This window comes from Filicampus tigris, chromosome 1, assembly GCF_054856515.1.
Source record: "Filicampus tigris isolate MCC_2025a chromosome 1, RoL_Ftig_1.0, whole genome shotgun sequence".
Lineage (NCBI taxonomy): Eukaryota > Metazoa > Chordata > Actinopteri > Syngnathiformes > Syngnathidae > Filicampus > Filicampus tigris.
In genome coordinates, this window is record NC_141217.1 from 29135864 (window position 1) to 29149196 (window position 13333).

The 13333-nt window shown below is 40.0% G+C and overlaps 1 long non-coding RNA gene across 1 annotated transcript; it reads right to left on the reverse strand.

Moving 5' to 3' along the window:
- Window positions 1-4573: 4573 nt before the first annotated feature.
- LOC147153482 (uncharacterized) lies at window positions 4574-11353 on the reverse strand. Its single transcript, XR_015089609.1, has 4 exons — window positions 11206-11353; window positions 10520-10659; window positions 9677-9776; window positions 4574-4727 (listed from the first exon to the last, which is right to left on the reverse strand). It is a non-coding gene; the product is annotated as an uncharacterized LOC147153482 (long non-coding RNA).
- Window positions 11354-13333: the final 1980 nt, after the last annotated feature.

Sequence of the window (13333 nt, forward strand, 5' to 3'; positions counted from 1 at the left end):
GTACACGGCACGAAACATGAATGAGTGTGGGTGTGAGCAAGAAGCAGCGTCTGAAGGGGGAAGGCAGAGAGACAAACTTCATTTGCATAACCCACCCCAAGTCCAGCCTGGCTGCACCACACCAGCAAGAGGAGAATTATTGTTCTTTCTGTTTTATTCCAAGTTCTGTATTTACTCACTCTTAGCGTCAGTCCATGTCCATTCCCAGTTTGTGCTGCCATGTGTGTGGATTCTGCAGAGCAGCACACAATGGACCTCCTCCTCGCTTCACCACAGTCATTCACTCATTCATGAACAATCCAGCACTCCCCTCACTTATGTGCCAATGCACTTGCTCGTCCTTCATGCCCAGATGCCTTCGGTAACTTTCTAAAATTTGCTGTACGGGAAGTTCAATAATATGTAACAACTTTCATTTAAGATACAGTAAAATAAGAGTTTAATTAGCGGTGTCAAATTAGTGCATTAATTGCAGTCAATTAATTACAGTCAGAGGTAAAACGTTAAACTTTTAATCGCATTAATCTCATTTTTAATCTCTAACTTTACTGTCTCTGTCTGATGATGAGATTTGTTTTGATGTGTGGGGCTTGTGCTTTAGTTGTTGGAAGTGCAAAAAACAATTGTCAATGTCACACCCTGAAGTGGACATTGATTGGCTGTCATTGTGTTTGGCATAACCTGACAGGCTCCTATTTTAGGTGGGAGGGCCAGTTCAGGAGCAGAGCGAAGACGTGAAAATGGAGGAGCATGTGAGAGTTGTTGATCTGATGAAGGGTATAATTTAAAAAACGATAAAGGCAGAGTGAGATGCCTCTTTGTAAGAAAGACTTTGCTTAACAGAGAAGCAGTATAAGCCAACCACATAAATTCAAAGTAACTAGCCGCAACTAAAGTTACAGCTAATGATAGCAACGAAGACGCGAATGTAGTGAGCGATCGCAAAGATCTTTGTCAAACTAAACTCGAGAACAGCCCGCGTATGAGCAAGACTGCAACCGACGGGCTGACAAATGTTCTTGCCAAGTGAATAGCGATGAACGTCAGGCCGATCAACATAGTTGAAGACAAGGAATTCATTGAGGTGTTTCAAACAGCGTCCAATGACCCATCAAACAAACCACCGTGTGGGGCTGCAGTGATCATTAAAATCAGCAAGATATATGACGGTGAAAAGAAAAGCAAGCTTGTTGTTTTGGGGGGTTACTTCCGACAAATTTTCTTTACTCGCAGATCACTGGATATCACCTCACAACCACGGTTATTTTGGGGTGACTGGACACTTTATTGATGGTGAATGGAACTTCAACTCATTTTGCACTGATCGTCGTGAAAACAGAATCCAGGGACTTGGCTGCTAAATGCGAAAAACAGTTCCTCAAGGTGGCAAATGACTGGTTAATTGAAAAAAAGATATACACCATGAATACAGATTCAAGCATACAGATAATGTGGGGGTTTTGGGGCATTCTCAGCAATTTTTAAGTGGGATTAAAAAATAGATTAATTAGATCAATTCGGGCGGCACGTTGGTCGACTGGTTAGCACGTCCGCTTCACAGTTCTGAGGTCGTGGGTTCGATCCCGGCTCCAGGCTCCCTGTGTGGAGTTTGCATGTTCTCCCCGTGCCTGCGTGGGTTTTCTCCGGGTACTCCGGTTTCCTCCCACATTCCAAAAACATGCATGGTAAGTTGATTGGACTCTCTAAATTGCCCCTAGGTGTGATTGTGAGTGCGGATGTTTGACTTTGTGTGCCCTGCGATTGGCTGGCAACCAATTCAGGGTGTCCCCCGCCTACTGCCCGAAGACAGCTGGGATAGGCTCCAGCACGCCCCGCGACCCTTGTGAGGATAAGCGGTATCGATAATGGATGGATGGATAGATCAATTCATTACAGATCATAATTAATTAATCCAGCCAGTCATCCATCCATTATCCAATCCGCTTATCCTCACATGAGTGTTGGAGCCTATCCCAGCTGTCTACTGGCAGTTGGCTGAGAACACCTCGAATTGGTTGTCAGCCAATCGCAGAGCATACAGAGACAAACAAACATCAGCATTCACAATCACACCTATGGGCAATTTTAAATGTCTTATCAACCTACCATAGATGTTTTTGGAATGTGGGAGCAAACCGGAGTACCTGGAGAAAACCCACGCAGGCACGGGGAGAACATGCAATCTCCACACTGGAAAGCTGGAGCAAGATTCGAACCCACAACCTCTGCACTGTGAGGCGGAGGTGCAAAGCAGTAGACCACCGTTCAACCCAATTAATTAATATAAAAAAAATTGTAATCTATTGACAGCCCTAAATTCAATATCTAAAATTATCTTTTCTTTCCCTATTTAAATGATATGAAATGAATTCCAGCCCAGACGCACACAAAAACACAATTTTATTGTATTTTTTTTAATATGGGGAAAATAGAACTCCATTGTACTTTATAACAGACCACTAACCAGAGCTGGGCATTTTACTAAAAATTGAGCATCCATCACTCATCATCCGTCTGCGCATATATATATATATATATATATATATATATATATATATATATATATATATACATATATATCTTTTTGTTCCTTTTAATAATTTTTACTCTTTGGCTCATTAGTTTTAAATTGTTATGTGTCAAAGTTTATATATGTTGAATTTAAGAAATAAAGGTTGAATTTGTGAGGATAAGCAGTTCGGTAAATTGATTAATTACAATAAAAAATATTTGAGATTTTATTATTTAAAAAATTAATATTTATTACCACGACCACAGATACAAAAAAAAATAAATAAATTGGCACCGTTGAGTACCGGTATGGATTTTCAGGTACTGAGAATCACATAATTGGTTCAAATGCAACCGATATCCATCCTTAATACAGTACAACGTAATAACTCAAGTTTGCACTCGCAAGTCACAGCAAAGAATCAGCCGAATGATGGTTCGCATTTCAAATAACCCAGATGGGGCAATCATATCTAAAGGCAAAACTGTATTTTTGAGATTTTGACTCAGAGCAATGGACAGACATTTTTTTAATAGAAAAAAAACATATCTAAATCACTGAATTACTTAAATAGACTGTTTATAACATCATGTCTTGGAATAGATTGCAATATTTTTTGCATATACGCACACCAAAATGCCATCATCAAAACATCCTGGTGTTGAATCGCAAGATGTTTTTTCTTTTTTTGCGAAGCCTTCAATTATGACTTAGGCAGCTAAGACATACGGCTAACGATTTGACGAAACCGTCTCACACCTCTTCCCAGGCAACTACCAGTTAATGGCAACTGTTTCGAACTTAAACTTAATTTTGTAACAGCAACATTTGTCACGCAAACAGTGTTGAAAAATGACTATCAATTGGAAACATGTAGACTAAGATACAATGTAATAATTATAATCTTTAATCAGTGCATTTGTTATGCTTCAATCCAAATGGAGTTTGCAAATTTTAAACAGATATGTCCCGAGTTTCAGTTTGAATCCAAGGGTGACTGTATACGTGTACCTTCACCAAAGCTCATTGGCCCATGAAGGAGCTTGATTCCACGGCTGAGTTCCTCAATCACGACTGTAAAGACTCTGTTTCCAATTGACGTCAGTGTCTCATTATGGTGCTCGGATGCTAGCCTTTGCCAGGATATCTGGCTTCATTTGTGCACAGTGGCAGGAAGCAGAGACACGCTGTCCACATTATAAAAATACAGTGACATCATTTGAAATACGAATATGTGAATAACTGCAGTAGATGAAACTAAATAGGATTCATTTTGAAAAATAAAACATCTATCCATCCAAATTCTAAAAAGATATTGAACAGCTATAAATGTTTATAACTGATTTCATAAAGTTTCACAAATGTTCTGTATTTTATGTGTGCCTTTTGCCTTTCTTTTTGTTGTTGTTTGTATGTAAAGTGCTTTGTTACAGCTCTAGCTCTATGGCACTAGCACTATATAAATAAAATTGTATTGTATTGTATTGTTAATTTTTTTTTCTCTCCACATCCACTTTCCAGTTGATGTATTTTCATTGACTTTTCGCAAAAAGGCACATTGGCACCTTTTCTTTGAGCGTATTATAATACGCAAAAAGTATTTTGATTGCTATAGCATTTCATTCTTCTGAAAAAGAAACAAGTAAAACATTAAACTAAGACTGAATTTGGACTTCCACTGGTGGAGGGAAAAGAGAACATGCTGCATAGGTCCAAGCCTGACTTAGAGAAATAGAAAATAAAACCCTGAGAGGGTCAGAAGCAAGTGTCTGAAGTGGCCTATTTGTTTGCACAGTTGGTTAAGCAGGTCTTTCTCACCTGACTGCGGGCTCTGCTCCATTTAACCTACTCTATTTACCCACCATTTACAGGTCAGTGTTAAAGGCAAATACAACATCAAAAGGGCACATCACACAAGTTTCCCAAAGCATTTAATAAAAGCACTTAAAAAAGCAAAACACACTGTGTCATCTAGGGGAAGATTACTGAAAATATATTCTTCAAAGCATTTTGGAGACTTTACTTCCTTTCATCTTCATGCACAGTGTGGGATTCCTCTGTGTGACTCTGATGCTGTTCATTTCCTCAGATTATGCTGCATGATCTTCAGGAGAGTATTTGTGGAGCTTCTGAGGTTTTTCGCTTCCTCCTGACACTCCAGAAGCTGTCACAGAACCAGCAGGCAAGAACGGATTCCTTTATTAAGTTGTCTATTCTGGAAGACATTTTATAAAAAAATAAATGCACGGTTGAGGCATACACTATCACATAGATGTGATGTCCAGATGGGAAGGAAAACACTCAAATATGTGTGTTAACGTATACAGTACATCAACTAGTCATTTGCAAAAATGGTCTGTTCTTAATATGTTACCGCACATATGCATAAAGAGGAGATATGATGCTGCAGAGTGCAGATATATACAAAACATTTTCAGACCACTAAAAAGCAGCCATCACTTGGAACAAATGGCTCGCTGAAACCAAAGTCTATCATTTCTGTTTCAATGGTGTGTGCAAACGACACATAAATTATTGACCTAACCCTTCCGTGACCCCATCATTGCACACAGAGCCATCTGTGAGATTCTTTCACCTCACACTGTTGTTGGAATTGAACTGCAAAACATCCTTATATCTAATGTAGGGCTCCTTCATGAACAGTAACCTACCGAGTATGTGAATTCCAAGGTGGTGCAACCGGCTCACTATAAAATTTACTTGTTAACAGGGGAATGGCAGTAAAGTCAGGCCTTTCAAGATGGACAATACAAACTCAACGACTCTACAATTGGAACATCAATCGGGAATAACAAGAGCGCATTGGCGTTGAGAGATATTGACATATAATTGAAGGCTATTACTCGAGGCTGTCACAAAAACAAGAGCAGCTTTCGGCTGAGCCACTTTCACAGGGTGAAGTAAAATAAGGGCGAACTATGGTATTTTCACAGAGGTCAAAAGTTTCTTCCTGTCATGGAAACAGCTCCTCGATTCCACAATGGGACTAGGAGGATATGAACTCATAAAGATGTAGGTGTGGGAATGGAATGGCATTTAAGAGTGCATACACACGCACGCACACGCGCACACCCACGCACACACGCCACCCCCACGCACACACGCATGCACAACAACGACCACTTCATGTGTCTTGGTCCACACACGTTCTCCAGGATATCTCCAAGTTGTTATCAGGTATGTGCCAGTGTTTACTGTGTCTGCTGCTCTTCAAATAGGAGCGTACGTACACAGGTGACCGGACAACAAAGAGAAGGTCGTGTGTGTTTTGAGACTGCGAGGCGCCTCACTCTGTTCTCGTGGCCTCTGCAGCATGTTGGCTGCGAGGACAAGGCAACTGTTGCTGCTCAAGTGTGACACGGAAATAATCCATAAACCTTCTGGACATGAGAATACTTATTATTGTCCTACAGTGACAAAGAATATGTCATGTCAATTGAGGATTTTTTTGCCAGTGATTCTCAATGCAAAGTGTGGTAGTAGTACCACTAGCGGTACACAAAATAAATAAATACAGTACATCTCTGAATTAAATAAAAATACAATTTCTAAAATTTTAAACATGAAATAAAAATCAAACATTTCAGGAGGAGGTGTTTGGCTCTGCATACAGATTGTTTAATTTTTTTTTTTTTTAATCCAGTGAATTGCACCATTTTGTTTTATTTTTTACTCTTCAGACACTGTTCAGTTGTCCATCCATCCATTATCTGTACCGCTTCTCCTCACAAGGGTCACGGGGCGTGCTGGAGCCTATCCCAGCTGTCTTCGGGCAGTAGGCGGGGGACACCCTGAACTGGTTGCCAGCCAATCGCAGGGCACACAGAGACAAACATCCGCACTCACAATCACACCTAGGGGCAATTTAGAGTATCCAATCAACTTACCATGCATGTTTTTGGAATGTGGGAGGAAACCGGAGTGCCCGGAGAAAACCCACGCAGGCACGGGGAGAACATGCAAACTCCACACAGGGAGGCCGGAGCCGGGATCGAACCCACGACCTCTGAACTGTGAGGCGGACGTGCTAACCAGTCGACCACCGTGCCGCCATCTGTTCAGTTGTATTAACTTTTAAATACAGTACTATACATTTCCATTTAAGAACTGCTTTTTAAACCTTGATTTCAGTACACTTTTTATTTGAATTTTATGTGCCACGTGTTTTAATTGATTCAATACAATACAAGTATGAACATATAATTACATTTAAAAATATCATGCAAAGCATATTGTTTGATATGAAGGTACATTGGATAAAATTGATTTTTGCAGTTTTTCATTGGCAAGGTTGATACAGCTAGGGCTCTCGTTTCAAACGCCACATTTGACCCCTCTGTCCACGTTCCTTGTTCCACAGTGTTGGATTGGTTTCCCTGACATCTTTTGAGAATGTGATTTGCCATATTAAGCTATCTGGACCCCCTTATGACTCCATTCCTCCTCACCTCTTTAAGGAGGTTCCCCAGAGTATTGGTGAATCTGTTTGGGCCTTTATCAACAGCAGCCTGTCTCCTGGTGTAGTTCCCCAACATTTTAAACATGTTGGTGCACTCTTTCTTCGATGAACATAATGTCATGGAGGTTTTCTGATCAGGTTTCAAGATGATGCATAGCACAGAGTCAGCCCTGTTACTTGTTTTTAACGATATCCTCCTGGCAAATGACACTGGAGACTATGTATGTCTTGTTGGATTTGATTTAAGCGTTCGATACAGTGGACCACGATATACAGCACTTCTGGCTTGTTTGCAACACCAGATGGGCATTAGTGGAAGCGCTCTAGAGTGGTTTAGATCCTATTTGTCTGACAGGATTTTTTGCATTAGCCCTTTGTCGTATGGTTTTCCACAAGGTTCTATTTTGGGGCCCTTGTTTTTTTTCATTGTATTTGCTGCCTCTGGCTTCCATCCTTCCAAAACATGATATTTTCCTTCCACTGCTGAGCAAAGAAGACGCTTTCTCCTTAAGACCACTTTGACCTTAAGACCTGCCTTGTTCCAGGGTGCCCTAGATCTCAGACTGGAGCGCGAGTTCATCTTTCAGCGAGACAGCAACCCAAAGAACATGGCCAATATATGAAAGGAGCTCTGTGAATGACCCAGGCAGAGTCCATGCTTCAACAAATCCAAGGCGCATATGTAAAAAATATTTAAGGCTGTAATTTCTGCCAAAAGGTGAAGCAACAAAGAAGATATGATTTACATGTATATGGCTAGCTAGGTAGACAGCTAGTTTGCTAGTTGCTAGCTGTGTCTAAATTCGTAGGCTGGGTCCTGTTAAGGACCCTTTGCAGGCCGGGTCCTTCAAAGCAGTCTTTTTCAAACTTTTTTGAGTCAAGGCACATTTATTTCATTGAAAAAATCCCACGGCAAACCACCAGCTGAAATGGTGAAGAAAAAACGTATTTTAACAATATGTGTTAAAATAGTGTGTGTTATATTGTTTGTATAAGGATTTTGTAACATTGAAGAATGACGTTATTTTATAACGTCTTGAATAGGAATGAAATGAAAACAAAGAAAAAAGTATTTTATAATGTTTCATATTGATACTCAGTGTGAAACATGGGCCTGTTTGGATAAACATGCGTCACTAATTCGCTTGTCTCTAAACAAAGACAATTAGCTACTTGCTGTGTAAAAGAAGGACAGCGAGGAATGGAGTAAAAGAAGAGCACAGCAATGTAGGCTATGCAAGTTTGGTCAGAAGCAGACTTTGCTCAGCGCCCGTCTCCATGGAAGCGAATCCCAGAATTCAAAGCTAGCTAGATTCATAGGTAGTGTGAATTTGGACACCGGCGTGCGGTCATGTGGCCTTCAAATTCGGCCTTTGGAGGACGCAGCCTTTGAATTTGGAGAAGACATAATTATGTAGCTACGTAGTTCGCTATTTTACTAGTTAGCTGGTTTGCTGGATGGATGAATAGAAATTTTAAATTCAACTTGGCTTTATGTGATGTAAAATGATATAGCTGACAACATAAGGTATAATTCTAACTCGATATATACACTCAATAGAACAGATTTTATTCATTCATTCATTAAACTACCTAAATTAAAATCTAACAACTAAACGCACACACACGCACCCCCCCCCCCCCCCACACACACACACACACACTGCATACTCTATCCAAGGCACATTTACAGGTTAATTAAAGTTGGAAATACAGACGTCCTCCAAAAAAACAAAAAACAGCTCATTAAGGGGCAGGCTGTCTTGTTATTGAATTACATGTAATTTTTAGACTTGTAACAACAGTGGCCTTTGTGAGAGGTACTGAATTGACCTCATCGTCATTCCTGCAGGTTAATCTGTTTATCAACGGAAATTCAATACTCGCAGGTTTAAAACATTAAACAGTCACCATGTATTAAGAGAGTTGATCTAACTAGCACTATTCTCCAAACCCTGAACCCTCCGACAGCAGCCGCTTTATGCGGCCTATATGATTTAGAGGTCATATGAAGCATGAGCTCATTCCTACTTATTCACGCTTTGCCAAATGTGGTTGGTGCAACACCAAATTACATTGGCGCTGTAATCAATGCTGGCGCTCCTGCGTGCACACACAGGCATCGCTCTCCTCGAGTGGCTACAATAGTCTGCATCCACTCCACATCTGCTTTACATCTCAGCAAAACCACCAGCAACAGCACCCACAGCAGATCTGTCATGATACACACACGCGCACACACACGCTTCACTTTTACTTGATTTTTTAAAAATACTGTACAGAGGTGCCTTGAGATATGAGTTTAATTCATTCTGTTACCATGCCTGTAACTCAAAACACTCATATGTAAAATCATCTTTTCCCCACTGAAAAGAATACAAACGCCATTAATCCGTTAAGCAAAGTGGAATTTTCTGAAGAAAAGCTACACTATGTGCCTGTTTTAAATACACATGGTGGAATTCTGTTGGTTTTATGTTTAATTTTACAGTAAACTTCAATTTGGAATAGTATTAGATAGGTTGAAATCTGTTTTTTGACAAATTGTGTAATATTTGCCAAACTGCTGTTTATTGTGAAGTGAGTTGAATCGAGATCACTGCCACCATACGGTGCTCGTATCTCAAATTTGCAGTTTCAAATTACTGTGCGTAATGTGTCACCTCATCATACGTCGCTCTTACCTACACAGAAGCACAATATTTATTCTTCCCAGCAACATCTCAGACTTCTGAACCTGGTGTTGAGATTTGATGGCTGTGTTTCCGCATGTGTTCAGGGCATCTGCATGGTGAGATTCCAGGCAAAAACACTCGGTTAAATTACTCACATAGTGTTTTATTGTCAGTGCCACAAATCTGGTTGGCAGCAGCACGCAGAAAAAACGAGGTGTGCTGAGATGAACTCACGCTCACAGTGAGGCCTTGTTACCTCTGCAAATGTGTTTCCAGTTGCGAATCAATTAAAGGCAAGTTTACTGGCCAGCGGCACAGCGTTCTCTGGCACTGACACAATGCTTCAGGTTTGCCCATCACGGAGTTGGGCATGCATACGTCACCGCCAAGTACAAACGCAGGCACATGTGCAAATGCACTCACTTACAGGCAGAGGAAAACAGGTGCACATGTGTGAGAGCACATACTCCAAACGCATTTTATTACTGCAAAGTCTACTGTGTTAGGTTTACACTTTTGGGCAGTCTTATAGGAACTAAATTCCAATATTTCTTTTATGAAATTACATTCACTTATTCTGAACATTTTTTGAAGCTTTCTTGTGGCTGTACTGCTTCCAACACCTGCGTCTATGTCTGTGTGCGGCCACATGCTGATCCTCATTATCAGTAGTACTAGCCAATGATACGTAAACTATTATCAATGGGACAGTTTCTTTAACCAATCCAATTTGAAATTCATCCTCACAGGGGAAACTGTGGCAAGCAAGCAAGGCCCTCATTGGATGGTCAGAGCAAAATTTGTTAGAGCCAACCACAACTAAGCATAATATACAGTGGTGCCTTGACTTACAAGTTTAATTGGTTCCATGAAGGGTTTGCGCTCCCTGTTCGCCACGTCGCCAATGACGAGTTGAAATAGGGAGTGGTGTGATGAGTATTTCCCACATTCGCCATTCCAACGAAGGACCAATTCGCCCATCAAAATCGCCCCTGCAAAACCCACGTGAAAAGCCATGACGACAAAGTACAAATATCCAGATGCAAATAATCCCACAATTTTATTTGCGGTCGGTTCCGCATGTGATTGGTTACAGTATTAGCACAACGTTGCATGTAACAATACAGTAATCATGAAATAATGACATGATTAGAAACCGTAAATTAAATAATAAATTACATGTAGCAATTATAGGAGTTTATAACTACCTGTATACAGTCATTATACTGCACAAGTATGTCTGTAATAATAGTAACATACATTATATTTTTTATAACTCATTCAACAAAGGCAGTGGTTCTCATTTTATTTTATTTTTTACAGCAAACCACCGAAAAAGCAACCACTTAAAAAATGTTGTTTTACAAGTACCAGCATAGTACGGAGCCCCTAAGGTGACATGGAAGTAAAAAAAAACAAACTTTGCGTTCCCTCGCAAAAACTTTGCATTTCCTCGCTAAGATTGTGTTCCCTCACAAAGATATGCGTTCCCTCGTGGAACGCTTTTTTTTTTTTTTAATGCGTGCTTATGTACTTACGGGTCATTTTACGGGTAAAGAAAAGCAACAAAGGGAGCGTTTTCAGCCGTGGGTGGGTTTAATGGAATTGCTTTGAAATTCGCTTGTAATACAAAGACCTAAAAGTAGTTTTTGATATTAAGCACGGTTTCTCCGTCTCTGACGTACTGTCGTCTCTCAAACAGCCGCGCATTAGAGGCTAGGCTAGGCTAGCTGCTAAATTGACCCGGAAGTACATAAGCACACATTTTTAAAAAAATGCGTTCCTTCGCAAAAAACTCTGCGTTATCTCGCAATTTTTGCGAGGGAACACAAATCTTTGCGAGGGAACGCAATCTTTGAGAGGGAACGCAAAGTTTTTGCGAGGGAACGCAAAGTTATTTTTTTACTTCCATGTCACCTTAGGGGCTCCATAGCATAGTGACATCATCAAAATACATTAACATAGTGGGCCTAAGTGTTCATAAATGTGACGCAGAGGTTTCATTCCTAAAATATACCTTTATTTATTATTGTAAGCCATTGTGGCATTATGCATAGTTGAAACATTAACACATTGCTCAAATACAAGAAAATAAAAATATAGTAATGATTGTATTTAAATGTGTTGGAAAAGATGTTGAATAGAAAACAGATTCCAATAAATCTTTAAAAACAAACACTTCTTAAACAACCATGTAAAGACCTTTCTGCTTTTTTTTCCTCTAAATGCATTATTTTAGAACACAAGTGTTGAAAATGTGCAAAGACTGGGAATAATTTAACACTGAATTATGGATAATTATTATATAATCTTCTATTGTGAAACTCGTTGTCACTCTCCCAGGTATCCAGATTTTTTTTTTTTTTTGTGAGGGTCTGAAATGCAGGCAAGCTGACTACAAAGAAACAGTTTCCTTACTGATGATAACTTTTTGCCCATTTCTACCAACTACATGCACTTTAAAAACAGTTGGGTTAAAAACAACCCAATTTTGGGTCAAAAATGGACTAATCCACAACTTGGGTCAATTTGACCCAACTTTCTTAAAAAAATCGGTAGTTTTGTGAATAAAAACCCACCAAAAATGGTCTGTTTTGTATACTGTAAAACAATGCAAGAAAGTGGGCCCAATTTGTGTATTGGTCCATTTTTTTTACCCCAAATTGTGTTATTTTTTAACCCAACTGTTTTTAGAGTGTGCAGTTAGCCATCATGTTATGCCTGCAACCCGGTGGATGGGGGGGGAAACATCTTCCCTGAAGTTTTTATGTGTTTTGTGTTATTTGGGCTACAATTTCTCTACCATGTGTACGTATGCGTGGCGCACGTAACAAGAGAGCGGCAAAACAAACTACACTTAAGTGTGGCTCTGCTTCAGAAAACAGCTGAGCCATAATTGGACGTTACCTCAGCCCTGAGCAACTGTGATGTCATTTTCAGTTGACAGAAGTGACAAAATGGCTGCCCCCAGAGATGGCTAAAAACGGGTGGACTAACTCTTATTCCACAAACGCAATATTTATCAGAATGCCTTGTTTTAACTAGTGGGCATGCATAGAACATATTCTTGAAAAAATGTGTTTGGGTTGACTTTTTCCCTTTAAGAAAGCATAAACAGAAACACTGAACTGCTGCAGCTGCTACTGCAGCTGCACATTCAAGCGAAATAAGACTTGCCGGCTACTGAGATGCAAGTCAGTCAGTGTAACACAGAAGTCCATTGTGCATTAAACATGCAGTAAGCGTTTGACAGCCAACCGGTTTGAAACATTGCAGGGAGCAACAGAAGAAGAGTGTGCAACCACAGGGACCTGTGAGATGAAGTGCTACAGGCGACAGACCGCAACCTCCCGGAGAGGAAACCACACAGTGCCTCTTCGATTCACACGTTGATGAAGATGCTGAGGCCAAACCAGACAGTAATCCTTTTTCCATGTCAGACAACAATTACAAAGAAAATAAAACATACAAAATAGTGTATTTTCATACTGGCTCTATCATTTGCTCCAAAGAGGCTCTGTGAGAGAAACAATAGTTTGCCCCTATGGTTAAATAAATCTATGTCTTTCTATCCATCTATCTATCTATCTATCTATCTATCTATCTATCTATCTATCTATCTATCTATCTATCTATCTATCTATCTATCTATCTATCTATCTATCT